The sequence below is a fragment of the Aphelocoma coerulescens genome, chromosome 3, assembly GCF_041296385.1.
Source record: "Aphelocoma coerulescens isolate FSJ_1873_10779 chromosome 3, UR_Acoe_1.0, whole genome shotgun sequence".
NCBI lineage: Eukaryota > Metazoa > Chordata > Aves > Passeriformes > Corvidae > Aphelocoma > Aphelocoma coerulescens.
Genome location: NC_091016.1, coordinates 109626991 through 109652410, shown reverse-complemented (window position 1 = coordinate 109652410; position 25420 = coordinate 109626991). Strand labels below are relative to the sequence as shown.

General features: G+C 42.0%; 1 long non-coding RNA gene across 1 annotated transcript; it reads left to right on the top strand.

Annotated features, from left to right (window-relative positions):
* The first annotated feature begins 22 nt into the window (after positions 1-22).
* Positions 23-24617, top strand: LOC138108628 (uncharacterized). The gene is made up of 3 exons (XR_011150032.1): positions 23-344; positions 15315-15472; positions 23753-24617. It is a non-coding gene; the product is annotated as an uncharacterized lncRNA (long non-coding RNA).
* The last annotated feature ends 803 nt before the right edge of the window (positions 24618-25420 follow it).

Below are 25420 nucleotides of genomic sequence, written 5' to 3'. Positions count from 1 at the left end.
TGCTGGGGTGGGTTGTGGATTTCTCAGGACCTGTTAGCATTGTGTCTCCCCCTTGCAACTAAGGTTGGCCTTTTATTTCCACATACAGGCAGCCCTTAATCACTTACTGGCTGTATTATCAACGCTCTGCTGGACATTCATGGGGCATTCTGAGCTGAAACATGATTGATTACAAACTAAAGCAAATACATTCTGTAATCCAGCTACCTGGCTGGAGGAATGGGATTATCTGTGATGTATTCCTGGAGCAGGAGAGGTTCTCTCCATTCCATGTCCTCTCTCAGTCGTAATTTCTCCCACTGAGAGATAGCAGGAAGATGATGTTGGATGTGAACCAAGGCTAGGTAAGTTAAATCCAGGTTTGAAATTCTTTGCTAAGGTGTGTAAAAGTTATTGTGCACAAAACTGACTGCTCCTATAGGAGAAAGAGCAATATTTCTGAAACTGAGTGAACTTCCTAATGCATTAATATTGAAGGCATTGTGGTGCTATAACTATCACTTAGCTGCTTTATGTTGGATTTTAGTCTATTGGTGAACATCACATCTGGAGTTCTGTTGCACTGTAATGTCACAAAAGCTGTTGGATGCTCCAACATTGACAGTACAAATACACTGAAAAACAGCTTGACCTTGTGTATATCTTTTAGGATACACAGTAGTAAAACATTTATCCTGTTTGCAAATACTTAGACCAATGCATTAAGGCACCTCTTTATTACTCCAACAACAGTCATCTGCCGTATTTTCTTTTAAAGTTAAATGTTTACAATGTTGTCTCATATTCATAGTCCTACACAACCATTGTTTGTGCTGGTATGTGTGTGGTAAAACCAAAATTTTATCAAAGCCTTTTGTATCTTAACTGTGTTCTGCCTCTATACCTACAGAAGTGTTACTGTTAAAGATGTTAAATCGTATTCAAATATTAATAATTAACAACAAACACCTCGTATTAATTATTGCTATCGAAGGGCATGTGCTGCTGATTATGGCCTCTGTCGTTGTGCTCTCCCACACTTACCCTCTTACCTTTCCTGGCACAAAGGACCTTGCATATGCCTTCTGTGCTTCTTACCATGGCCAAGGCTTCTTGGATGGTGCTGATGGGCAATTTGGGTATGGACTTGAATGATGGCCTTTACTGTGGACAGACAGCCTGTAACTGTTTCCCTTTGCATACATAAGTCCTTCTGGATTCCAGTTGAGCCAGTTCGTGTGACTTTGACTAACCAGGTAAATGATCTGTTCACCCCCATGGCCTCCCACCAGGGTGCATGTCATGTCTTGTGCAGTATGCGGGAATGCTGATAGCTCTGTGTCTCAGTGACAGTTCCTGCTGCAGACAGCTTTTGTCATTGAGTGGGCTCATGTTAAATTGTGTTCACAGAGTCAGAGAATCATAGAATGGCTTGGATTGGAAGGGACCTTAAAGATCATCAAGTTCCACCCCCCCACCATCAGCAGGGGCACCTTTGAATAGATCAGGTTGCTCAGAGCCCCCTCTAACCCGGCCTTGAACACTTCCAGGTTTGGGGCATCTACAACTTCTCCAGGCAATCTGCGCCAGTGCCTCACTACCCTCATGGTAAAGAATTTTTTCCTAATACCTGATCTAAAACTACTCTCCAAGTTTGAAGCCATTCCTCCTTGTCCTGTCATGACATGCCCTCATAAATAGCCCCTCTCCATCTTTCTTGTAGACTCCTTTTGAGTACTGGAAGGCCACAATTACGTCATCCTGAAGCTTTCCCTTCTCCAGGCTGAACAATCCCAATAATCCCAGTCTTTCCTCACAGGAGAGTTGCTCCATCCCTCTGAGCAACTTGGTGGCTTCCTCTGGACTTGCTCCAACAGGTCAATGTCCTTCCCATGATGGGGACCGCAGAGCTGGATGCAGCACTGCAGGTGGGGTCTCACCAGAGCACAGCAGAGGGGCACCTCACCTGCTGCCCACATTGCCTTGGATTCAGCCCAGGACATGTTTGGCTTTGCGGGCTGCAAGGGCACATGACTAGGTCAAGTCCAAACTCTTACCCACCAGCATTCCCAAGTCCTTCTCAGCAGGGCTGCTCTGGATCTGTTCATCCCCCAGCCTGGATTGCCCTGACCCAGGTACAGCACCTTGCACTTGGTCATATTAAACCTCATGAGATTCCCATGGCCCCAATTCTCAGGGTTGTTCAGGTCCCTCTGGATGGCATCCCATCCCTCAGGTGTGTCAAGAGCAACACTCATCTCTGTGCCATCTGCAAATTTGCGGAGGGTGCACTTAATCCCCTTGTTTACATCATTAATGAAGATATTAAAACCACTGGTCCCAGTATGGATCCCTGAGGGCACCACTGGTCACTGATGTCCATTGGGACTCAGAGCTGTTGATTACAATCCTCTGAATGTGACTGTCCAACCACTTTCTTGTCCATCTAACAATCTACCCAGGGAATCCATATCTCTCCAAGATAGAGAGAAGGATGTTGGGGGGGACTGTGTCAAAGGCTTTACAGAAGTCGAGATAAATGACATCTGTAGCTCTTCCCTTGTCCACTGATGCAGTCATTCCATCATAGGAGGTCAGGCAGGACTTCCCCGTGGTGAAGCTGTGCTGGCTGTCTCAAATTCCCTCCCTGTCCTTCATGTGCCTTAGCATAACTTCTTGAGGGCTATGTTCCATGATCTTCCCAAACACAGATGTCAGGCTGACAGGCTGGTATTTCTCAGGGTCCCAGGTATTCAAAGGCTTAAACTACAAAATGTGAAGTTTGACTGAACTCCATAAAAAGAAATGGCAGAAGTCATGTTATTTTAATCAGGAGTGAGTTGTTGCCTTTGAATTTGTTCTAATTAAACATCAGGTCAGATTAACTACTCCAAGGGTCTTTCTTTTTTTACCAGGTCTTAAAGTAGTGAATAGTTTTATAAGTTTTGAATTATTTTAAATAGCTATTTATTGCTTAGAAAACCAGCTTTTTGTACTTTTTAATTACACAATGAAAATTATATTAAAAGTTAATTTATTTTACTTCATATCTATGTTTTAAGAAGCTTTGAAAGGATTAATTAAGCATCCAAACTACCTGCTGAGGTATGTAAATGTTACTATCTCCACTTTTCTGATGGGGGAATCTGAAGCACAATGCTGTGTAAAGCCTGAATCCACCATGTCTCCATTTCAGAAAAAGACAAGGAGGATCAGAACCTGCCAGGGAGCAATTAATACATTAACACAATCAGGTGAGAGTGGCTTTCCCAAGGTCAGACTATAATGTCATGGGTAGACAGTTGCAGGAATTTGAGTTAATGAGTTACTGATGGTGAGCTGTACTGTGAAAACTCACAGGATACGTGCTCCTGCTCACAAGTGGTGTACATGACAGTACAGATTGCCCTGAAACAGTGTTTGTGGGGCATTAGTGTAGCTTTGCCATGGCTCAATCTGATTTTCTAAGCCACCACAGCATTTTAATATCTGATGGTCCTGTGTCCCTTTGTCAAAGTCCTCCCCTGCTCCCCCTGTGCTGTGATTTGTAGGGATTCCAAGATCTCCTCTGCCGATCCAGTCATGGGGAAAAGGAGCTAAAAGAGCCAGTTTGGCTCTGGTTGTTGTCAGAAGTATCTGTGGACTTTGATGATTTCCACACCTGAAATCTGAAGCATTTTCTTATTCTCAAGGAAGTTCTTCACTTAAAAAACTCCTCCATCAAATCAAGCCTTCCTGTTGGTTTAGTAGTTTTTACTAAAAATGGCAGAATCTACCATTCATCTGTACTTAATGATAAGCTCCTACGAGAACCATCATTCATCTATAGGCTGAGAACAGCCCTTCATCTTGCAATCTTTCTGCTTTCTCTTCATCTGTATCCCAGTCCTCATCAACAGTTTCCCATGGGAATTGTTATATTAAAAATGTAATGACAGAAATGCTGTTTTGTGCAGGACTGTTCAGGAAAATGATGAATGCTGTGCAGATGTGTGTATTGAAACCTCTGTATCTCTAGGAAATATACTGCTGTGTTTTCATGGTTTTCTCTCTAAAGCTGCAATTAACAACATTCAGCAGAATGCTTGAAAGGGTTAAAGGAAAATAGATTTGAGGAAATACTCAAAGCCGTGTGTAGGTGCTGCACATTCAGTGTTGCAGTTGCATGTGTGCTTGCAACAAACACAATGGGAAGTGTGTCAATTGCCTCTCTTTGCAGATGGATGTAAGTCTGTGTAAGCAAGACGCTGGTTACCACATAATTAGACCACGAGGTTCTGTCCTAATGCCCCAGTTTCTGCTTGTAACCCTGCAGTGATCTGGCACTTGACAAAGGACAAAACATTCAGCTTCTCCAGGTCAGTGCCATCAACAAATCGGGGTTGTCACACCTCTGGTGCCGAGTACAAAGCTCAGTGTTAGTCACGATGTTATCTTCCTCACTGTTTGGGTATTTGCTATGTCCAGTTTGAGATCTCAGAGCTTATCTACATGTGTTGTGTAAACACCTGATAGATTGTCTGAGGCTCTGCAACAAATATTTCCTTTTTTTTGCTTCTGCTAAAATTTTTCAGGTTCTTACACAAGTCTGTGGAATAAATGTCAGTAAAATGTGTGACCGACCAGAAACCTGGGTACTTTGCTAAGATGCATTTCTTCAACTCTGCCTTTAGTACTGAAAATACAGATAATAGCAGGCATCAATAAGCATATTATAAAAAATTTATATATAATATATGAAGGTATAAATACATTATATAGCTATTTTTGAAAAGTGAACTGAATATATTCATATTTATTTTCATCTATGAAGATTTCTCCATGGGAGGAGAAGAGAAAAAAAGAAAGATCAACTTGTGACAGATGCACATCAGGGAAGTGGGTTGTTGCACTGCAGGGAGGTGTTGAGATATCACAATCATGGGCATGCTACATAGACCTGAGCAGAACAAAACACTCTCTTAGGAAAATTGAGCTGAGGTACAAATCATTAACTGACTTAGTGAGAAATGGTCCAGAAGTGAACTGCAATTTTTAAATAACATGCAATATAGAGAAGTCTCTGTGAAACAGGTGTTAAGAGTTTCAAGTTGAACTTTTTACATTTGTCCCTAAAGGCAGATCTGTTAAGTTTTTCCTTTGTGAGGGTATAGGCTTGAGGGGAATCACCTGTACCACAGCGGTGTCCTTTGCTTTTAGAAATGGAGTTGCAATCTGTTGCCCCTGCTGCTCTGAACTGACCTTTGAGTCTGCTCTTGCAATCCAGTATCTGCTTTCTGAGCCTGAGCTGTAAGTCACAGGCTTTGCAGCAGTCTCCCCAGAGAGCTTTGAGGCAGTTCATCAAAGCAGGTGAAAAGAAGACTATGTTGTAATAGATCTTTCATTCTTGCATATGAGTAACGAGGAGGAACAAAACATGCTGTCTATAGGCATAATTTTTCTTTAAAAACGAATCATACCAGGACTATAAATACAAGTAATGTATTACAGGTGCTACATACGGCTTTAAATATTCTTCTCTGGTGCCAGAGTGTGTGTATTGGTGTGATTTTGTTGTGGATGGAGAGAAATACTGTCTTTTGTTTTTGTGACAGCTCAAATACTGTGTTAAACAAATTACTTTCAGAACATTTCAAACATTTTTATTGTTTGAGCAGCTCAATTCAAACAATTAGTTTGTGTTCAATTTCCTAGGTAAGTTAATAAGCTTTTTAGAGTATTTCATGATTGCAGTTTAACTGGTGTCTCAGAATTTATGCTTCTGTTTTGTTTGCTTAGCATTAGCATTGCTCATTCACTAATCAAGCACTTCCTAAAGTGGCCCCTTCCCCTCCTCAGTACCTGCACTCCATTCCCCCTTGAACCTTCACTTTTCTGGTAGCTTTTGTGTGTTCTGAAGGATATGTACCTCTACCTGGGATAAATTATCCCTTGCTGGGCCTATTCCAACAGCATTCAAAAACTTACAGACACCGTTCGGAAATGAGTATGAAGTTGAAGCTAGCAGCTCTGCTGCCCAGGAGATTGAGTTGCTGTCATATTGCATCTGACTTGCATCAGATCAGAGTTTAGGATTTGGGTGATTTGTTCTTCAGATTAATGTCAATCTGTTTTAAATTAAAACACCCTGGGGCAAATCCTTTTCTATGATCAATGAACTGTCTGGCTGCAGTCAACCAACATTACAACAGACATGAATTTGGCCTCCTGGTTCGTTGCCTCATCTCCTACATCACTTTCCTTATGTGGTTGAGACATCAAGCCTTTGATCCTATAAGTTGTTGACCATCTTCTACTGAAAGCAGTGAGAATGGAGGGTACTTCAATGTTCAACACCTTGTTGGTTTGGGCACAAGAAATGGACCACATATCTGCTCTACCTAAAATATAATTATGGTATATCTATGAGCGGGCAATCTGCTTTGCACCTGTTTTACTACAGGAACAAAAGGCACAGGAAGTGTTTGGAAAATGAGGAACACACCTGTGTGTGAGAATAAAACAAAGCATCTTTATATATAATCATTTGCCATAAGTCATTTTAGAGTTGACAAGCTGTTTTTCAACTTCGTGTCACTACTGCCTGATGCATCTAATTAGTCCTGTTCTCCAGCTGACAAATATCAGCTGCTCTTTCTAAAACATGGTTTCTCCCTTAAGTACATCCCTCTGGCAAAGTTAAATATTAATTATCCTTTTTTAAAATTTTATGATTATTCATGTGTGCTAATGTCACTACACAATGAATGGGTAAGTCAATACCACAAAATATTAAAAGCATTGTTTCTAAAGCTCTGCAGCAGCCAAGATGTACAGAGCCATTCTGGAAATGAATGAGGCTATGGTGGCTGGGCTGTGCCACCAGTCACGCATGTCAGTGGTGAGACTCAGAGACTGTGGCTGTGGGATGTGGGCCTGGATATGGGAAATGTACCTTCTCTTCCCAGTTCGGATGCTGGCCTGTTTTATAACTGCACAAATCACAGGACTTTTTATTCTGCATACTGAAACTGCAGGGCACACAACAGCATGGATACTGAGGCATCCAGGTACTCTGCAGATCTGAGCTCTGTGGACCTGTACTTTTGCTGAGTGTTTGGGTGGTGCTAGTCTGCTGGAGTTTCTCGCCTTCCTTTGTGTGCTGGCCATCTTTGTGTGCTGGCCTTCAGGAAGATCCATATCCATGCCTTGTGAAACAGTCTTGAAAACAGACACTGAGAAGGAAGATACGTTGTATTCATGTTTCCTGAGACCAGTTATACCGGCTGCACCCAGGCTATGACACCCTTAGCTGTTCCCACTAAAACGAAGTTGCCCATCTTTCCCACTTGGCTGCCACAGTGACATGAAAGCTTGTGCATGTTCTTTTGTTCTGGAGGAGATTTTGTATTTATTCTGTCCAGACAGATTTGCAACTGGCTCCATTCAAGGACTGATGTAGCAGTGCAAACCCATATCTTTTGTGCCTTTCAAAGCATTGTGGGGCAGCTTTGAAGCTGTTCCTTTCCCCAGGCTGCACTTCAGGGTATGCAGGCTCACTTTTATCTCAGTGTCTTTTGCTCACTGTGCTCTATCCTTCCAGCTCTCCATGTGAATCAGAAAGATGCTGAAATACAGGAGGATCTCCTGTAGCTGTTCCTTACCTTATTCCAGTTTCTCACCTTACCATTGACCTGACTCTCTGACCTAGCTTCTTTGTGAGTGTTTTCTAGCATGACTAGCATTTTCTTACCCACATCACACAACCCAGCATGTCTGTCTAGCCCAGGGTGCTAGACGTGCCTTCCCTCCCTTTCTGTAGCCACTGAAGTAGTTGGAGTTTGATTGACTCACTGAACCAGTCCATAGGACTGAAGTAGCAACTGACACTTGTTGGAGCTTGGGCTAACATTTTTGCAGTGCGATATCCTAGAGCAGTATGTTTTACAAGCTCAAAGTATTTGTGGATATATTAGTTGTAAAGATAAAAATTAATAACATTTGTTTGCATTGTGAATTGCATTGCTTAGAAAATGGAGTGCAAATAGTGCTGGGTACCTGCCACGTGTTTAGATCATGGTTTTATTACATGAAAATTTGCACATCTCTCTTGTCTTTCTAAGTGTATGTCACCTGATGGAGATTTCGAAGAATGCTGGCTTTTTTGCATGTTAGATACCTACTAAAGATCCAACTCCCAGCCAAAAGAAACTGAGGTGTGTAGGATCAATGTGAACATGAAAGCTTCCAAACTGGCAGTCATGGAGGATATCCAATCATTGTAATTATTTCCAAGTAATTTAGTGTAAATCTAATTATAATATGAGGTCATCTTGGTGCAAAATAATGTCTAATTAGGCACAATCCTTTTCAGATAGTCATAATAGATGCCAGAGAAAAACCTTTTGGCTCCTCTTACTGTGAGCTTTTAATTCTTAATTTACAATTTTTTTTGGTAATTAATTTTTTGAGCAAACAGGGCAAATCAATCTATTTGAGTTAATTAGCATTTCTTCCCTGGTTTCCTAGTCTTCCTCTCTGTTACTCCTCTTTTTCTTCCCCTTATTTGAATATTACTGTAATTTATTCACATTTGTTTGCAACTAGTGCATAATGATTTCAAGCCATGGGCGAACAAGAGACTGCAGCGACAGGAAAGGTTGCAGCTCTGGGAAGGAAGGAAGGAAGGAAGGAAGGAAGGAAGGAAGGAAGGAAGGAAGGAAGGAAGGAAGGAAGGAAGGAAGGAAGGAAGGAAGGAAGGAAGGAAGGAAGGAAGGAAGGAAGGAAGGAAGGAAGGAAGGAAAGTAGGTCTGCAGAAAGGTTGTGGTGGTCACCTTAATTTATTTGCAAACACCAAATTGCATCAGGGCTGATAAGGGCAGCAGCAGAATTAAGCAGAACTCTGGGGCTGAGGTGGGATAGGGTAGCAGAGCAGTGGAAGGAATCACTGCAACTACAGAAAAGGAAGATGATGAGCACCCAAGCAGGGAAACGGACTGATCTGCATTTGCTAAAAACCATTTTAAGCTGAACATTGTTTCACCTTGATACTTTATAAGAAAGTCCCTATGAGATCAGTTTTGCAAAGAACACCCAGGCTGCATTCACAGAAACCTATCTCATCTTTATTAGTCAGTATTTGTCCAGCCACTTGCTTATTTCAGTGCTTATACACATCTATTTTTTTACCTAGTGCAGATGTACTCTATGGACTGCAGCAGGCAGATTTCTGCTCTAGTGCATGCATGCTTGCCCTTTTTCCCCTTGGACCTGTGAATCTCTTGAGCTGTGTGAAGCAATGCTATCCAGTGGTTTGAGCTGTAGGCTGAGTGCCAGCAATTCCTGATGTTGCCTTGTCTTGGTTCCTTTTGTTACTGATGTTAGGAGCTCTCTAAAGACAGACACAGAGTCTAGTTTAGAAAGGAGACATTGTTTATTCCGTGCAGGGTGAAAGGTGGAGGTTTCCACAAATCAAGCACACCAAGGGGTAAAAATTACATCTTTTATAAAGTAAAATTACCTGAACCTTCCTATCTAATACATATTCTCCGACTACCTAATGCATATCTATTTGTGTGAGATAATCTTACGCAATGCTTGAAAACACAAAGTACCTTTTTATTAAGCAAATTCTATTGTAGAAGTTATCTGAGGACCTTAGTTACTTTTACAAAAGGTGAGAAAATGACATCAATTCCTTTTGTAGAAGTTATCTGGTGACATCTGTTACACTTTCAAAAGGTAAGAAGATTCAGCCTGGGGACAGATAATTCAGCTTGGGGACATCAGTTTCCTAACTTGTTCTGTATTTTTTGCATGTGTCAAGCATGTGGATATCCTCCATGTTTTCATGTGGCCTGTGATGTGAGACACTTCAGTTTTGTTTGGAATGGAAGGGCTCAAAAAACAAAGAAATCCTAAATTAGGTGATTTTGTCCTCTTGTTTACCACCTGTTTTTCTATAAAAAGGTGCATAACAATGCTTATATATATAACTCCCTTGGATATTGCAAAACTAATTTCATGTTTGTAATGCTCTTTGAAAATAGAAATCAATAAGTAGCATTAACTCAATCAGAATTTGTTTTTCTTTTAAACAGATCTTTATCTTTCCTATAACTTGCCTCTGCTGATCTCAGCTTGTACTTAATGTATTTGGAATTGAATCCAATAGGAGAAGCTTAGATTCAGGGGCAGAATGACCATGAGAGAGGAGGGTTTTGTAAGGTAGTAGATTGCTGCTTGGAGATGCAATCTACAATTTCAGTTCGAGGGCCACATCAAGGTGAAATAGGGCTCTGGCCTAATAGATGCAGTCATGTAATTTTCTGGTCAATTAAAAATCAGCCCAGACAATGCATGAAGACTGAAGGGAGATTAAATAGACTCTACAGAAATGTCTCAGGGAGAAAAAGAATACAAGAAAGCTGAGTTTGCTATGTTGGAGTGGTTGGGGTAGTCCTAGTAAGAGGCAGTGCCTGTCCTGGCAAGTTCTCTGTGCTGAATGAATTGTGGTATTCAAGATTGCTTCTACACTAGTGAATAAATAGGCCAGGGAACTACTCACTGGCCACAAGGCCAGCTGGAGAGTCACTGCTTTTGAACATAAATCCTTTTCCTCTCCCACGCTAACAAGGTGGCCCATCCAAACCATGTATTGGGAATGGTCCCTGGTTATTGCTGAAAGTGTCCAGGCATTGTGTGAGAGAGAGCTGGTTGCCTAGAACAAGTCTGTGCCAAGGACAGCACTGACAGTTGAGCAGCGGGTGATGCTGTGCCAGTGCTTGGGCCCATGCCCTGGCCCTCTTTGGTTGCCTAGTGCAGTAGCCCATATGCCTCTGACTCTCGGCCACATCCCACTGTTCCTTCAGCTCTTCCTGGAATTCTTGGCTTGGAATTTTACTTTATTTGTTTGTCTCAGAACAGCACTGCCAGGATCTGAGCTGCCTTCTGGAGCAGGTCAGATCACTCGGCCCGTCACTGGCTGCTGAATGAGCAGAGGGAGACGCACAGTCCTTGGGCACTGTGGAAGTGGGGGCCGACTGCTTGGCTGCATGGTGTGTGAAGAGTAAAAGGGTCAGTGCCCTGCCTCAGTACACACACACTTGTGCTATTACAGACCATCATGTTGATGCATTCACGGGGCAATTCTCCGAGCTGTCACTTCCCACTCATAGCCAGGCTCCTAGGCTGTAAGGACTTTGAAGCGAGGAAGTGGGTCTCAGCTAATAAAATACCTTCTGTATGCAGAAGGCAGTAGAAGTTTGGTAATGATATAGCTTTGAAAAGTGGGATGGAAAGAGTTTGTGAAACTGGAGTAACTTACTCTAGAAGAACTAATGTTTTCTAACTTGTAATGTGAGAGAGTATCATGTCGATCGTCTGTAGGTTTCAGTGTGTAGTTACACATACAAGTGTATTTATTTGACAAAACACAGAGAATGGGATGATGATCTAAAATAAGAGGCTGACTCAGATGACTGGAATTTAATTTGTCAGCAAGTGAAAGTAGTAGCAATGAATAGAAGAAATAAAATTACTTTATCAAATTTCCTGCATAGATCTTGTCTTACAGAAGGAACAGTGTACAGTATATCAAGCCAACTAAAAATATTATAATAATGTAAAATGATAGTCACTTTTAGCATAAGGCAGAAAGAAATAAAAAAACCCAAACAAAAGCCACTGCTTTCTAGAAGAGTGCAGATCGTGTCAGTCATGTTTAAGCTCTCCCTGTTCCCATGAAGAATGAGGAGAGGTCTGAGTGTACAAACTTCTTGTCTTCCTAGAAAGAAAAGCTTTTTAGTACTGTAGATTAACAGGTCATGCATGTAAATGACGCACATACTTAACTGATCTCCAGGACTGGGCTGTCTTTTGTCTTAGCAGCCAAAGACAAGTTTTACATTATCCCAAACCAATCCTCAAATAACGACATCAGTTGTATGGCAACTTTTGCTTTTCTTTAGGAGAAAGGTGTTCACCTTGATGCAAGAAAAGGGAAATTTTCAGTCTTGAAAGCTCCTCAAAAAGGTTCTCTTCAGAAAGGAGACATCACAAGATGAGGCCAAAACATTTTAAAGACTTTGACAAGTTCCTTTCAAGGTTTGGGGGACTTCTAAATCATTGTGAAATGCATAGACTCCTTCTCTTCTGCCTGTGACAAAATGAATTATGCTGTAATTCATATTGATAATAGCAACTGAGAGAGATGATCAGAAGTCTAGAATAAATGTAGCAATATTTAATTCCTTGTATTTTTTAAATGAGAGAATAAATTTAAGGGGACAAATAAGAGCCTGAGAAATTTATTACATGCAAACTGAGTTGGAATGAGCATGATTTCTCCTACTGAGACAACTAAAATGCAAAAGCCTGTCTAGAAGCTAGGAACAAGGGTTGGGCTATGGAAAAATAAAAACCAGCATTCCTTGGCCAAGAAAGCAGATGTTAATCATGAAATGATTGCAGACTCAAGATGCAGTATTCCTCTGCAAGTGTATGCCCTCTAATTCACCTGAAAGATTCTTATCTGTTTTCCCTCCTAAAGTGTGCATATATATCTAGATTACTCCTACAGATTATTTTGCTTTCTTTCAGGCTTCTAAACCTATGTTTTGCTATTGTAAGGAGGCTTTTCACTTGTGGTTGCAAGTTATTGTGGATGCTGTCCCGAAGTAGACTTGCTGGCTGTATCCAAACTGAAGTTCAGGCAGGGAGATGGTTGTGATCATCATATTGGAGACACAAACCCGAGCTGAGGGTAGCCAGTGACAGACTGCTGTTACTGGGGGCATCTACTTTATCTCACTGGGGTACTTGTGTGACATCCTTGCAGCACTGTCTGAAGCCTTTGTGTTGCATTGTGTGTGGGACGAAGAAGAGGAAGGTGGCACTAAGTTGTGAACTATGCAGTGCCCAAGGTCCAAGACTTAACAACCCCTCTCTCTGTCCAGCCCTACTTCTACATGAGAGGTGTCTCCAGTTCCTTCATACCTGAAATTTTCATGGCCTAATTTGTATTTGCTTTGGACATCAGAAAGCCAGCCTAAAACCTTGACTGTACTTCTTGAAAGGTGATCTTTTGAGTCTATCCCTTGGTGCTGGCTCTACCCCTCTGAAGCCAAAGTCTGAGAAGGAAGGAAGGAAGGCACCAGGAATCTGGCTGGCTTTAACTCTCCTTGAAATGCTGGTTGAGTGATCCTTCATTAGATCTTGTAAGATGTTAAAGCTGGTGGCCTTGTGAGTACAGAGGAAATCTCTGATGATCACAGAAGCAAGGTTAAGGCACACAGAGTGAAATTCTAAGGAACTCTTTGGGCCTGATGATGATGAGAGTAGGTAGAAAGCCAGGGGCCTTCCTGAGGCCCACACTGCTTCTCTGGCATGAAGAACAGGTGACTAAGGAAAGGAGCTGGAGAGGGAAAAGGCACATAGGTCCTTTTCATCCTTTTGATGAAAAGGTCTGCCTTTTTCTCCTTTTGGATACACCTTGAGGGGATAGGGTCTTCTTCTTCTCAAGAACACATCATACATCTAACTGTTGTATGTTGCTTAGAATGAGCAAAAACAGGAATGGTTTCTTCTGTTCAAAACCTAAGAGAAGTCTTGTTTTAAGAACATCTTTATTAAATAAAGTGATGGAAAAATAGTCCTTTGACACAAATGGCTTAGACGCTCCTGTTATAGCTGCTTTCCTATGTCAGTAGTGTGTGATACAGTTTGAGCTTCACATGGTTGCCAACCCTTTCCCTCTATTTTTTAATGTTTTTAAAGCAGTTTCAAGTGTGCCTAATTCCAAAAATATTAATTCAAATGACATTAAAAGATGTTTCTGGTGCTCCTGTTTAGACTGTTCTTGGCAGAGGGCTGGGGAGTTCAGTTAGAGCTGCCCAGGCTTGCTGAAGCCAGCTAAGCAGCAGGTCCCCCCTCCTCCTCCCTCCACGACCAAGAAGGGAAAAAAATCTGTTGAGCCTTAGATAAGCTTTGAAAATGCTAACAGAAAGAAGTGGAGAATGGCCTAGAAGCCAGATGTAGTGGTGAGAGAGAGGAAAAGATCTGGACAGTCATGAAATGGTAGAGGGGAAGGGATTTATCACAGGAGGGTAGGAAGGGCTGTAGAGGGGATTAAAAACAGGCAAGTGAACATTACTGGAAGTTGATGATATTACAAGGGAAATAGCTACTTGCTGCTGGCTGTGTAGGAGGCCTGTCAGACTTGGGGAAGTAAAAGCATAGTGCTTACATCGACATGATTTTTTTTTTTAATGGCATCTGATCCTGTGTTGCATTTGGGCATGATATTTAGTGACCTACCTATATGTGACACATTTACTGTAGGCAGTGCTGGTTGCTGCAGCTGGCAGGGACGGGAAAGCTTTCAGAGGGGAGTTCTAGAGAACGGAGAGCCAGTACTGTCCAAGCCCTGAACAGGTCCAGGCTGGGTACATCAGTGTCAGCACCAGAGGTGTCCTACTGGTGATTTAAGCTGTGTGTTTCAATGTTCCAGCTTTAGCTCTTGGGAGCCACTGTACTGAAAAGAAAATGTGTATTTGATTATGAGTGGAAATGAGTGCCTGGGCCATCTTCAGCTATTTGAAAAAAAAAAAAAAAGAAGGATTTGGTTTGGCTGTATTGTTCCACAGAAAAGTGGGGCACAGGGAGGGAGGGGGAATTCCTGCCCTCTCCAGCTCTGGAGCAGCAACCTGGGGACAACCTGAAATTGCTGTGCCCATGCAAATGCCACTACCTGGGCCTGGGCTTGGCCCCATTCAGTGTTGGCTAACTGCTGAGATTTCCTTCATAAAGAACTCTGTCTAAAAAGGCCCCAAGGCATTTAAAAAGTGAGGGAAGAGACCTAAGTTGGGCCTTTCTGGTTCAGAGAAAGGGGAAGAACTGAGTGGATCTGGGCTGGGATGTAACTGGAATCTAGTAAAGCCCTGTCTGGGATGAAGCCCAGCTATGGCCCCTTGATTCTCTGCTGCATCTTCAGCATGGGTTGGATCAGCTCTTGCACACCAGGACAGGTGAGCTGCCAAGGAAGAGTAGTCAGAATGAGGTGTGCCCTTCTACAGCCTACCTGAAATCACAGGAGGCTACACTGACTGCATGAGCCATGGAGATCAGCTCCATTCCTGGGCAATCCCTAGAAAGGATTGAGCCAGCCCTAGACCCTCAGTACTTGCAAGAGCTAGCCAGGACCTACAGTCAGTCTCTACTGGAGCAGCCAGTTTTGTAGAGCTTTTACTGTAATATCAGGTTGTGACCCATATTTGGGATTGCTCAGATCCTTTCTATCCTTTCTTTGGCACTTGTGTGTTGTTTTCCTGATAGTAGTGCTCTGCTCTTTTCTTTAGATCCCAGCTGGCATTTGCTTGATGTGGACAAAGTGCAGAAAGTTTTCCAAGTCCATTTCAGAACATCTGATGCCCTTAAAGGTTTGAAAGGACTTATCAGTCAGTGACTTTGGAAGAGCATTTCAAACCCACTGCCAAATTAATGGGTCAGCTAAATAGTAAGTGGACCTTTTTTACTGCTGTGCGTCACAGACCTCCTTCTGTTTCACTGGGCTAGAGTTTTATTGCATGAAAAGGGTTTGGACTGGATAAACCAGCATTCTTTCCTGAGGACCTAGCAGAGCATGATAATCACACAGTATTGTAGGCAACAGAGTGAATAGGAGCAATTGTATCCAATACCTGAGTTATTGGAACATGTTTGCCTGTTCATGTGAGCCAGGAGAGAAAGGTTGTTTTTCCTTTCTGAAGAGGGAAAATTGGAGAGAAGCTGTGCCAGAACCTTTCCAGGTTTAGAGAAGTGGAGGAAACACCTGCTACGCCATCAGCATTCTTGTTAACAGCGACTGCATGAGTGACAGAATCTGTCCTTTCCGGGGATGATTCAGACTCAGAAGACTCTTGGTAGTGATGACACAAACGCCTGGTAGCTCCTGAAAGCAGAACTAATGAGCAGTGCCACTCACTTAGCGTATGGTTTGACAACAGATGCACATGTTGGTAATTAAGTATTTGGCTGCATTACATTATTTTATTTTTGGATTTCTCAAACACACACCCATTGCAATCTCTAGGCACATTTGCATGGTTTAAAAGCCCTAAACTTATAGCAAACAGAAAAATCAGCATAGGAAAACTATACCCCACTTTTAGAAGAGCTCAGTAGCACATAGGCCTTCCTGTGCACCCCAAGCCTAGGAAACAGAGGCTCTGTATGGCAAAACTGTACTCAGGGAATAATCCCAAGGATTTCTTCCACATTGAGCAGAGCTATGTCTGTGGTTTCAGATCAAATCAGTACACAAGTCTTGAGCCAGGGTTTTATTCTACTGTATCATCACATCCATCACTTCTTGTGACCCAGCAAAGCCTTGGAATGGCTTTGAACTTCTTGAACTTCATAAATACCTGAATGCAATTATACCTTGCAGTGCTTAGGGAGCAGACTCAAATACTTCATCTTAGAAGAGATCTTCTGGAATGTCTTACTTTGTCCTTGCATGCCAGCAGTTATTTATGTCTACATGTTAATGCTGACCTCAGCTACATCCGGCAAAATATGTACATAATGGTGCTTGCTGGAGCACCTTGCTCCCAACTTGTACACCTTTGCTAACTCAGTCTAGATTCTTATTAAGACTCTCCCTTGGAGCCCAGGCAGCATTGCCCTATATGTCAGATATACTGGAGGAACAGCTACTCCAGAAGTTGTGGAAATTATATTCTCATCCCACTCTACCCAGGTTTCTGTTGTGGGTTGTTAAGGAGGAATTAAGGTGTGTCGTAAGGGCAAGATGGAGAAACATATGATGACTGGGGAGGTCACCTGGTCCAGGAATAATGCATGGAATTAGGGTTTTTCCTGCACATTATGTTACAGGATGATAATTTCCTTTTGCGTGAAAGTTAGGAGCTGAGCCAATTACACTGAACTTGAGTTTGTTTTGAGATTCTGAAAGCAGCAGAACTAGTGAGAAGACCTATTCTTTATCTTGACATTAGTAATTGTATACAGCAGAGGTCCAAGATCTACTGGAATATCCTTGTAAAACCACCTGTAAAGTTGCTAAATATTTTGAGTCTTGCCTAGAAATTCTCAACCTTGTTTTACAATTCAGGGAAATTCCAATAATTTGTCACCACTGCCTTCCAAAAGTATAGCTGGTCACAGACTGTGCCATCTTTTCACAAAAAGATAGAGTAAAATCTCTTTGGTTTCCTCTCTATATTTGTAAGCCTGGTTCTAGAGCTAAAATTGGAAGATTCTTGTGCAAGGACACTATTTGACTGACTGAGAGGTGTCTCTGTGTATCTCTCTGTGTTCCTATTCACTGACTGGAAAGTCTGCCTGTGTAACCAGAAAATGACTACAGCTTAAGCTGATGTAGGTGTTAGCTATGCTTAATGAAAGAAAGAATTCCAGTTGGTGCTGACACTGAGAAGGATATTTAGAATTTTGAAGGAGAAAGACAGAAATGAGAAGACTAAGAAAGATGTGACCAGGCAGCTCCACCTACAAACCATAACCCTCCAGGGCAATCTCGGGTTTCTGCTCTGTACTAGCATACAAAACAGATTACATGCTAACCTAGACTGCAAGCATGAGAGTATTGGAAATCTGTTGCAGGTGTTTGATGGTAAACAGTGTTTATAGCTGCCAGGATGGAAACATTAATGTGTGTGAGTGAGTGCAAGTGGAGGGCAGGCCTCAAACTTTCACCCCATTACCTTCACATTTCAGTTTTGCTTTGCAGAGTACTAGCTCCCTGTGAGTTCAGACTGCTGGTGAAGCTACTATGTGATTTTACTTGAGCATGTCCTGTGTTCAAATTTGAAATGCCAGAATCACCTGGGAAGTAGTGGGCTAATTTATCACAGGAACAAAAATATACAATGGAGACTGAATGGAAGAGGATGAGTTCTGACAGGCATGCCTTTACTTTTTCAAGCAAGTATTTTTGCTTGGGTGGGTGGTGCATTAGTTATATATACAACTCATGCTTTTAGCTACAGCAAAATGTGAGAAGACATAATAATAGCTCTTCACGCTAAGGCTTCCTCTTTTTTTTTTTTCTTTTTTCTTTTTCAGTTCAGTTAGTTTGAGAGTTTAGATTATTCTCTTTCTGAGAACTGAGGGAAGTATTTTTAATACTTCTCAGTGTGAGAGGTGGCTGGGCTGCCCTTAACCTCAGATGAAAATAGCAGTACATTTACTAGGGAGCTGGGCCAGAAGGTTGGACTTCTAGTGCAAGGCTCTTGATTACTGCCTCACAGTGGTTCCCAGCCAGTCAGGAAGATAAAAAAATCTATCCAAAATAAAAGGCAAATTCACCTTTGAAGACTTAGTGTGTGTGAAGGGCTAAATATGTTTTACTAGTATTTTTTTTCCATAGGGAAAAAAAAAAGTAGTAGTATAACTAAAGGAGAAATGTGTTTACCAAATTTTTGCTCTACACACAAGTAGTTGACAATTGCCCACAAAGAAACTGCAGCATGAGAAGGATTCATGAGCCTGTTGGTGTCCTCCGTCAGGGCTGTGTGCAGGCTAGGGTGGACAGTGAGGGGACAAGAGGTGTTTACTACAGCCCCAACACACCCACTGCTGCTGTGATCTGTGGGTGGGGTGGGTGTTAAGGAAGGAGGTGAATGAGCTTGTTCAAGTGATCGTGAGCAAGAGACTAAGGGAACAGCCTATCTCTTTGGGGTAAAACTTCCCCCTGTGCTTTGTCTTTTGGAAAATGCAGTTCTTAACTTCCACCTTTGCACTCTGGAGTAAAAAAATACAAGAACATAAAATGGCTGGTCTGGCTCTATCTTTTGACAATGATCAATCTGATGCCTAGGGAAGGGTATACAGGGTAAAAGCAGGAATATTTCCTTATCGGTTTCCTGCCTTCCTAAGCCACCAAAGTCTATGTCTAGTACCCAAATGGATATCTGTCTTCTTAATTTGTGTAACTGCATCTTGAAACCATGCACTGTTCACAATGTTCTTTGGCAACTAACTCCTCCATTTAACTACCAGTTCTGTTGAGAAGAACCTCTACTTGCTTTGGTTCTGTCTCCTCATTCCTATTTTGTGTCCCTCATTCTCAGTGCCCATTTCTTATTCCCCTTCCTATGTCACTTTTTGTAAGAATCCTACCCTTTCAGTTTCTTTACCAGGTAATGGAACATCTGTCGCTCCATCACATGTGCACCTTTGCATGTTCAATGGAGGCTGTGATATGGGGCTGGAGAGGGTCTTTCCAGCTGGGATTTCTTCAGTATAGGCTTAAGGTGGCATCACCCCTGACTGCAGAGCAGCACTTGTGTTCCTCACCTCCAAGGGAAATGAGCAGTCAGGTTGGCTGAGGTATGTCTGACCTCAGGGAGAAGTAAAGAAGTCATTCTCCTTTGCTTAATACATGAGAATGAGGTATAGGAGCAAGGGCACACAGAGTGGGAACTATGCATCCTGCTCACTTCAGAAAACTCAAGGGGTCTATAAAATCATCCTATTAATAAAAATATGCCTTTTCTAAATTCTGGGAAGGTGCAAGCACTTCAGAAACCTAAAACAGTTTAACCTTAACACAGCATAAAAAATCTTGAACAGGAGTGAGGTAGAACTGATGAGAGTTCTGGACTGGGGTCTGCAAAGCTTCATCCATGCACAGAGTCCTACCTCCTCTGAGCTGCCCCTGGAGCTTCCTGGGGGGCTGGGCATGTTGAGGAGTGGAGGGTGCAAGCAGGCATTTCCACATTGAACAGTCTGAGAGCATTTGAAAATCAGAATGCCCAACTTTCCTTTTTTACTCCTTAAAAAAAAAGGCAGATGCTTTAAAAAGCAGACACTTCTTTAATTTGTAGCTGTTAATTCATTTATAAACTACATGTGCTTCATGAGTGATTATGCTAATGTACTTAAGACTATTTAAACCCTTGCACTGATTAGCCTAACCATTCATTGTACAAATAAGATATTATCTTCAAAATGTGTCTAGCAAAATTCAATAATCACAAACATGTTACTTTATTGAATACAACTATTGGCTTTACTGAATTCAGCCACTTACGCTTTAATTTTTAACATCTTTTTTTGCATTGTATTCATGTATTCCATACTGATATGGTGGGACTAGGCTGGTGGAACATATTTAATGGCAAAAATAGGCAGTTAAATTTATATTTCATCCTGTCTCCAGGCAAAAGAATTTGTGGGGTCACACTCACCTCATGCTCGCAGAGGAGCAAGTGGGCTGTAACCCCTCTGAGGCAGGTGGGACGCACTGGCTCTGTGCCGTGAATTAGCACACCATAGCCCTGGCCCTAGTTCCTGCTCTGAGGTCTGCCAGGTGCTGCGGAGCTGCAGGCAAATCACTTAGCCCAAAGAGTCTGGTTTTCCCCATCTGAATGGGGTAATGATGCTCAGCTACCTTCGACATTCACTGCTAAGTGCTCTCTGAGTCACAGGCGTTGTTATTAAAGATATCTGGAGAGATATCTTTGGGCAGCTTTGTGCTGAAGGTGTCTGAGGCCATTTCTGGGCAGATTTCCCTGGGGCTGCCATGGTGTCAGTGTCATCATCTGGTGTCATGTCTTGATTAAATGATCCAGGGAGATTAAAGAAAAATGAGGGTCTGTACTTCCTCCATAGTACTGTGAAAGCAGCAAGGTGTTTTGGGTGATCTGCCTGATATAGAAAGCTTGTTGCCAGCTTGCAGAAGGTCTTCTGCCTGAAGAGTGCCAAGATGGGATTCTGCTGGTGGGTCAGGGCTCTGGCCTTTTGGTTTGGAGAAGGATCAAACCTCTTTTGCTGTCTTTGAGGCAAAATGACAGAGCTCTCTGACATTTTTGTTGGTATATCTTTTTAAAATCTGTCTTGAGATGAATTTAAATTACAAAGATTTTTGGTTTTGTGTTGCTACATTATCCTGACATTCTGTGAAGTCAGGAGGGATGTTCTTTTGGGAAGGGGTACAGGGCAGAGTGTCTTGTTCCTTGACTGGCCTGCCAGCATCCCAGCCACTTTGGTTATGGGACAGGGCCATGCATCCTGCAGGTCCTGGAGAAAGCTGAGAAGGACTGGTGGTAATGAGGATGGGCACTTCTAATCCCTTGTGCCCTGGTCTGTGCTGGTTCTGCCTCTGTGAGCTGAGCACTCTGAGCAGCAGCCACTAGAAAGAGCTAACTGAGCTCTGTGTTTTGTGTGAAATAACTGCGAAGGTCAGATAGTGGAAGTAGAAAAAAAAGGTCTGAGATAGTTATCTGTATATCTAACATTGTAAAACTACTTTAAAAAATGTTCTGTGGATGGAACACACGGAAAAAGCTGTGCTACTTTGCTAAAATGTGATATTCAGACTAGTGTGCTCAAAGGGGCAACTGCTTATACACATGTAGCCCCATCAAGCAGAACCTCTGCACCCGCCCGATGGGAATAGTGACACCTGTGCAAGCGGGTGGTGACTTTTGCATACACAGAAGCTGCTTTTAGGGTGGATGAGTGCAGGCACTCCTCCCTGAACATCTGCAGGTGCGGCTGCATGCAAAGAGACAAAGGGAAGTTGAAAGGAGGCAATCATATGTGCCCTTCATGGCAAAAAGTCATGAGTCACACTTAAAAATACTGTAAGATTCCATGTTTTCAGGCTTTTCTCTGTAACCAGGAAGGCCAGAGTTTCAAGGGTAGACCTGCAGGAAAGAGGACAGGGAGCCCAACAAAATGCGGGAGCTGACAGCCCTGAAACTTTGCCCCCAAGTGTCTCAAAAGAGCTGCAGCTGAGCTGCCCACAGCACAGATTCAGTGTCATACTCTGTGTCACCACTGAAGTGGAAACCAGGAGACCCTCTGGCTGTCCTTGTAAGAACAGTGAAGCAAAGTGAGTGAAGCAAAAAGCTGCATAACTTATGGTGATGCAACTCCCACAAGAATGGCAGCACCAATGCAGGGATGTTGCACAGCACCACAGCTTCCTCTGTACATGTGTGCAAGCACAGCCTAAAAACAAGTGTGTGCATGTTCTGCTTTGAGATAAGGCATATCAAGGTCAAGCTAGATGCAAAAGAGTTAAACACTCATCTCACTGCAAAATGGTAAACAGTTGCATTCTCACATTTATGCATTTACTGTCATAAGAGAGTACTTTTCTTCTGAAGTTTAGAGATGTACGGAAGGTATGTTGGTTCTTAGGATGGATTATAGCCCTAACTGAAACCAACTAAACCATTAGCACAAAACCGTGCTGCTTCTTCTTCCATGCCATTAATTAGGGGAGTTAAAAGTCTTCCCTACTTTTTCATTAAAAAAATAGTACCAAGATTTGCACTTGTATGATTTCTTAGAATTTTTTATGGTCCTGAGAGTGGTATTGCAGGGAAACTTACAACTGAAAAGCAGATAGAGGCATCAAAAAAGGAAAGATGAGTAAGAAGAGGATCTAGTCTATGATTTAATTGGAATCAATGGGAATTGTGCCATTTGCCTTTGGTGGCAGCAGAATCAAAGCTGAAACACCAGCTGTAGTTTATTTTAGATTGCTGCCTGTCTGAGATTAGATTTCAGATATCTCCACAGGGTTCTTTTTTCTTTTAACTACCTACAATTTATGGCAGCAATATATATTCTAAATGTCTTCTTCTACCAGTGGCAGCTGAGCCTGTAAGGTCTATAGGTGAAACAAGCCCTTCCCCTTTGTTTTCCGGGGGATGAGTCTGCCAGGTGTGAGTCTAAAGGAGTGGGTACTGCACTGCAGGGAGACATCCCTTGGGACAAGGCCTCCAAAGCTGCATGAGTGCAAAAGTGAGAGATTCAAGCAAGTTATGCTACTCAGGACTTCTCAAGTAGATATATGGGAAGCAGAAGCCAGCTAAGTGGACTGGAGATGGAGCAGCCTGAGGAGTGAAAGTCTCAGCAGGCTGATGACTGAACTCTAGGTATAAGGAACTGATGGAAAAGATGGAGTGGAAGATCCTGATGTTGCTGAATAAATCCATAACCTCTTGGGAAGTGTGTACTGTAGTGAAACAGAGCACAGGGGGAAATACCCTTCTGTATGGAAGAAGGAAAAATTAAGGCCTGAAGTCAAAGAAAGATTTGCAGAAGACAACAGGGAAATGGTATCCATCTTGAATAGATGTAACAATCTTTGTAATGCTAACACTTGTATTTGAGTTGTGGTAGTCTTTTGGCTGCTAAATGTGTATGATTATCTTTGGGTGATGAATGAAAAATAGTAGTCGCTTAGTCTTTGAGAACAAACAAAGTAGTTGCTGAGGTGTCAGATCTTCTGCAGACCCTACCTGCTCTTTAATAGTGGTTAGTGGGCAGAGATCTCTGCAGGAGGTTTAGACAAACAGGAAGAAACTAGTGGTGAGCACTTGAGACAGGTGACCTAAAAAATAGGTAACTTTGATGTTGGAGGGAGAAGAAAAAATTTAGAAAACAAAATCCAAGAAAAAAGTCATGAATGAGTTGATGAGGGGAAATGCCTATGGGTCCAGGACACAAAAGCAGCTGAATTCTCATGGAAGAATATATGGAAACTATGAGCTTTGTAACAGCTAGTCACGAATCACTAAAAAACAAAACAAAACAAAACAAAACAAAACAAAAAAAAAAACAAAAAAAAAAAAAAAAGAAAAAAGAGGCAAAGTGCATCTTAGAGAAAAAGTTGTGGTTTGCAGAGCTTTAAAGTTTCCTGGATTGCTCCTGCTGTGGGTCATTTTGCCTTAAAGGTTTACTGAGGTGAAGGGTCATGACTGTGTTTTCTCCCTATTTCTTTTTATCTGGTCAGAGGCAAGAAAGAACCAACATGAAATAGGCACTCAAGTCTGCTCCAGTCCTCTCAATGGCCAGGATCAAGCCACCGATCAAGCCTTCATACTTCAAAGGAATAATGAAAATCCCCACACTCTTCTACTTATAAACTGTCTCCCACCCATGTGTGTTACTGAAGACGCCCAGAGCAGGCATGATCTGACATTATAATAAAAAGCAACTGATAGGCAATTCTCTCTACTAGAGCAACTAGTCCTGAAGAGCTGATTTAACCTCTTATAAGCAAGGACAAATGATGATTGAGATGTTTCTATTCCAGTAAATTGTATAACACATGCTCTGCTGTCCTTTGGTCTGATTCTGTATTTCTTGAATGTTCTAACATGCAAGTGATGTTCACAGGAGTTCTGAGCATGTCAGGAATATAGCTGGGGCTCAACCTGTAAAAGGTGTTAGCAAAATATTGCCTGAAGCACAAAGGCCACCTGGACTTGTGACCGCAAAGGTTCCAGTGGCAGTAACCAAATGAGGTTTTGTTGAGTTGCTCTGAGTAGGGAAGATATTCTTGCTTTGCTAAAGAAACTAGAATTTGTAGAGCTAAATATTAATGAGACCATTCAAAACTGAAAGAAGAGTAAACTATGTCTGTCAACTGTTTTGAGTAATACCATACTGGAGTTAAAAAACCAAACGCGAACAAAACCCCAAACAAACCAAAGCAAAACACTTTGTGTCAATTTTCAATTCGTTATCATGATTTGAGTGTTACAGGCTTTCTGCACCTCTCTGAGCCACAAATAAATAGATGGGGTCCATCCCTAAGTTATCTTTCCTAGGGTCTCCTTCCTCATTTCAGTGTGATTGCATTGTGTTGAAAATGCTTTGGGTGGATGTTTACATTCAGATACTCTTACTAAAAAAAGAGAGCAATTAGCAGAAGAGGGGACCAAACTATTTACATTATCTGTTGTTCAGCTTAAAAATTCAGTTTCTTTTTAACAGGTTTTCTCTGCATGGTGTCATGAAGGATAATTTTTGGAGGAAAGTTGTTGAGAAGGGAAAATTGTTCAGGAGCAAGACAGATCTCTACAAAGTGAAATTTACCTGTTCATTGCAGACCCAGAGCCTGAGAGTAGATTCTGACATATGTGTGAGCCCAGAAGTAAACAAAAGGAGTTTATTAATGTGGGTGGCATGATTGGCATGAAATGGAAATAGTACCTAACATTTATAAAGTATTACTACTCTGATTAAATTAAACAATTTCGATGTAATGGTTCTTTCCGACAATATCGTTTTTAAAGGTAAGAAATGAGGCTTATTAAGGCTTCATGACACACGCGGGGTCACACCATGAGTTTGAGGGATAAGCGGCTGAATTAGAAGACCTGACTTCCAGTACAATGCTCTACATTAGATGACAATGCACAACAGAAAGAATGAATGGAAATAAGACAGATGGTGAATGAAAGGAAACACGCATAAGTGTTTGAAATAAATATATGCACTGGGCAAGAACGAAACTGGTAATTGAAACCTTTGCTCACTTTAAAATACAATTAAATGTATTTGCTTGCAGTGCATGTGGAATAATAGGCTACTGAAAGGGATGAGGTGGCCTATGAGAGAAAGTGAAAGCATTTACTGAGGGTGTTGCTAAAAGCTATATTTTTGCCTCCATTTT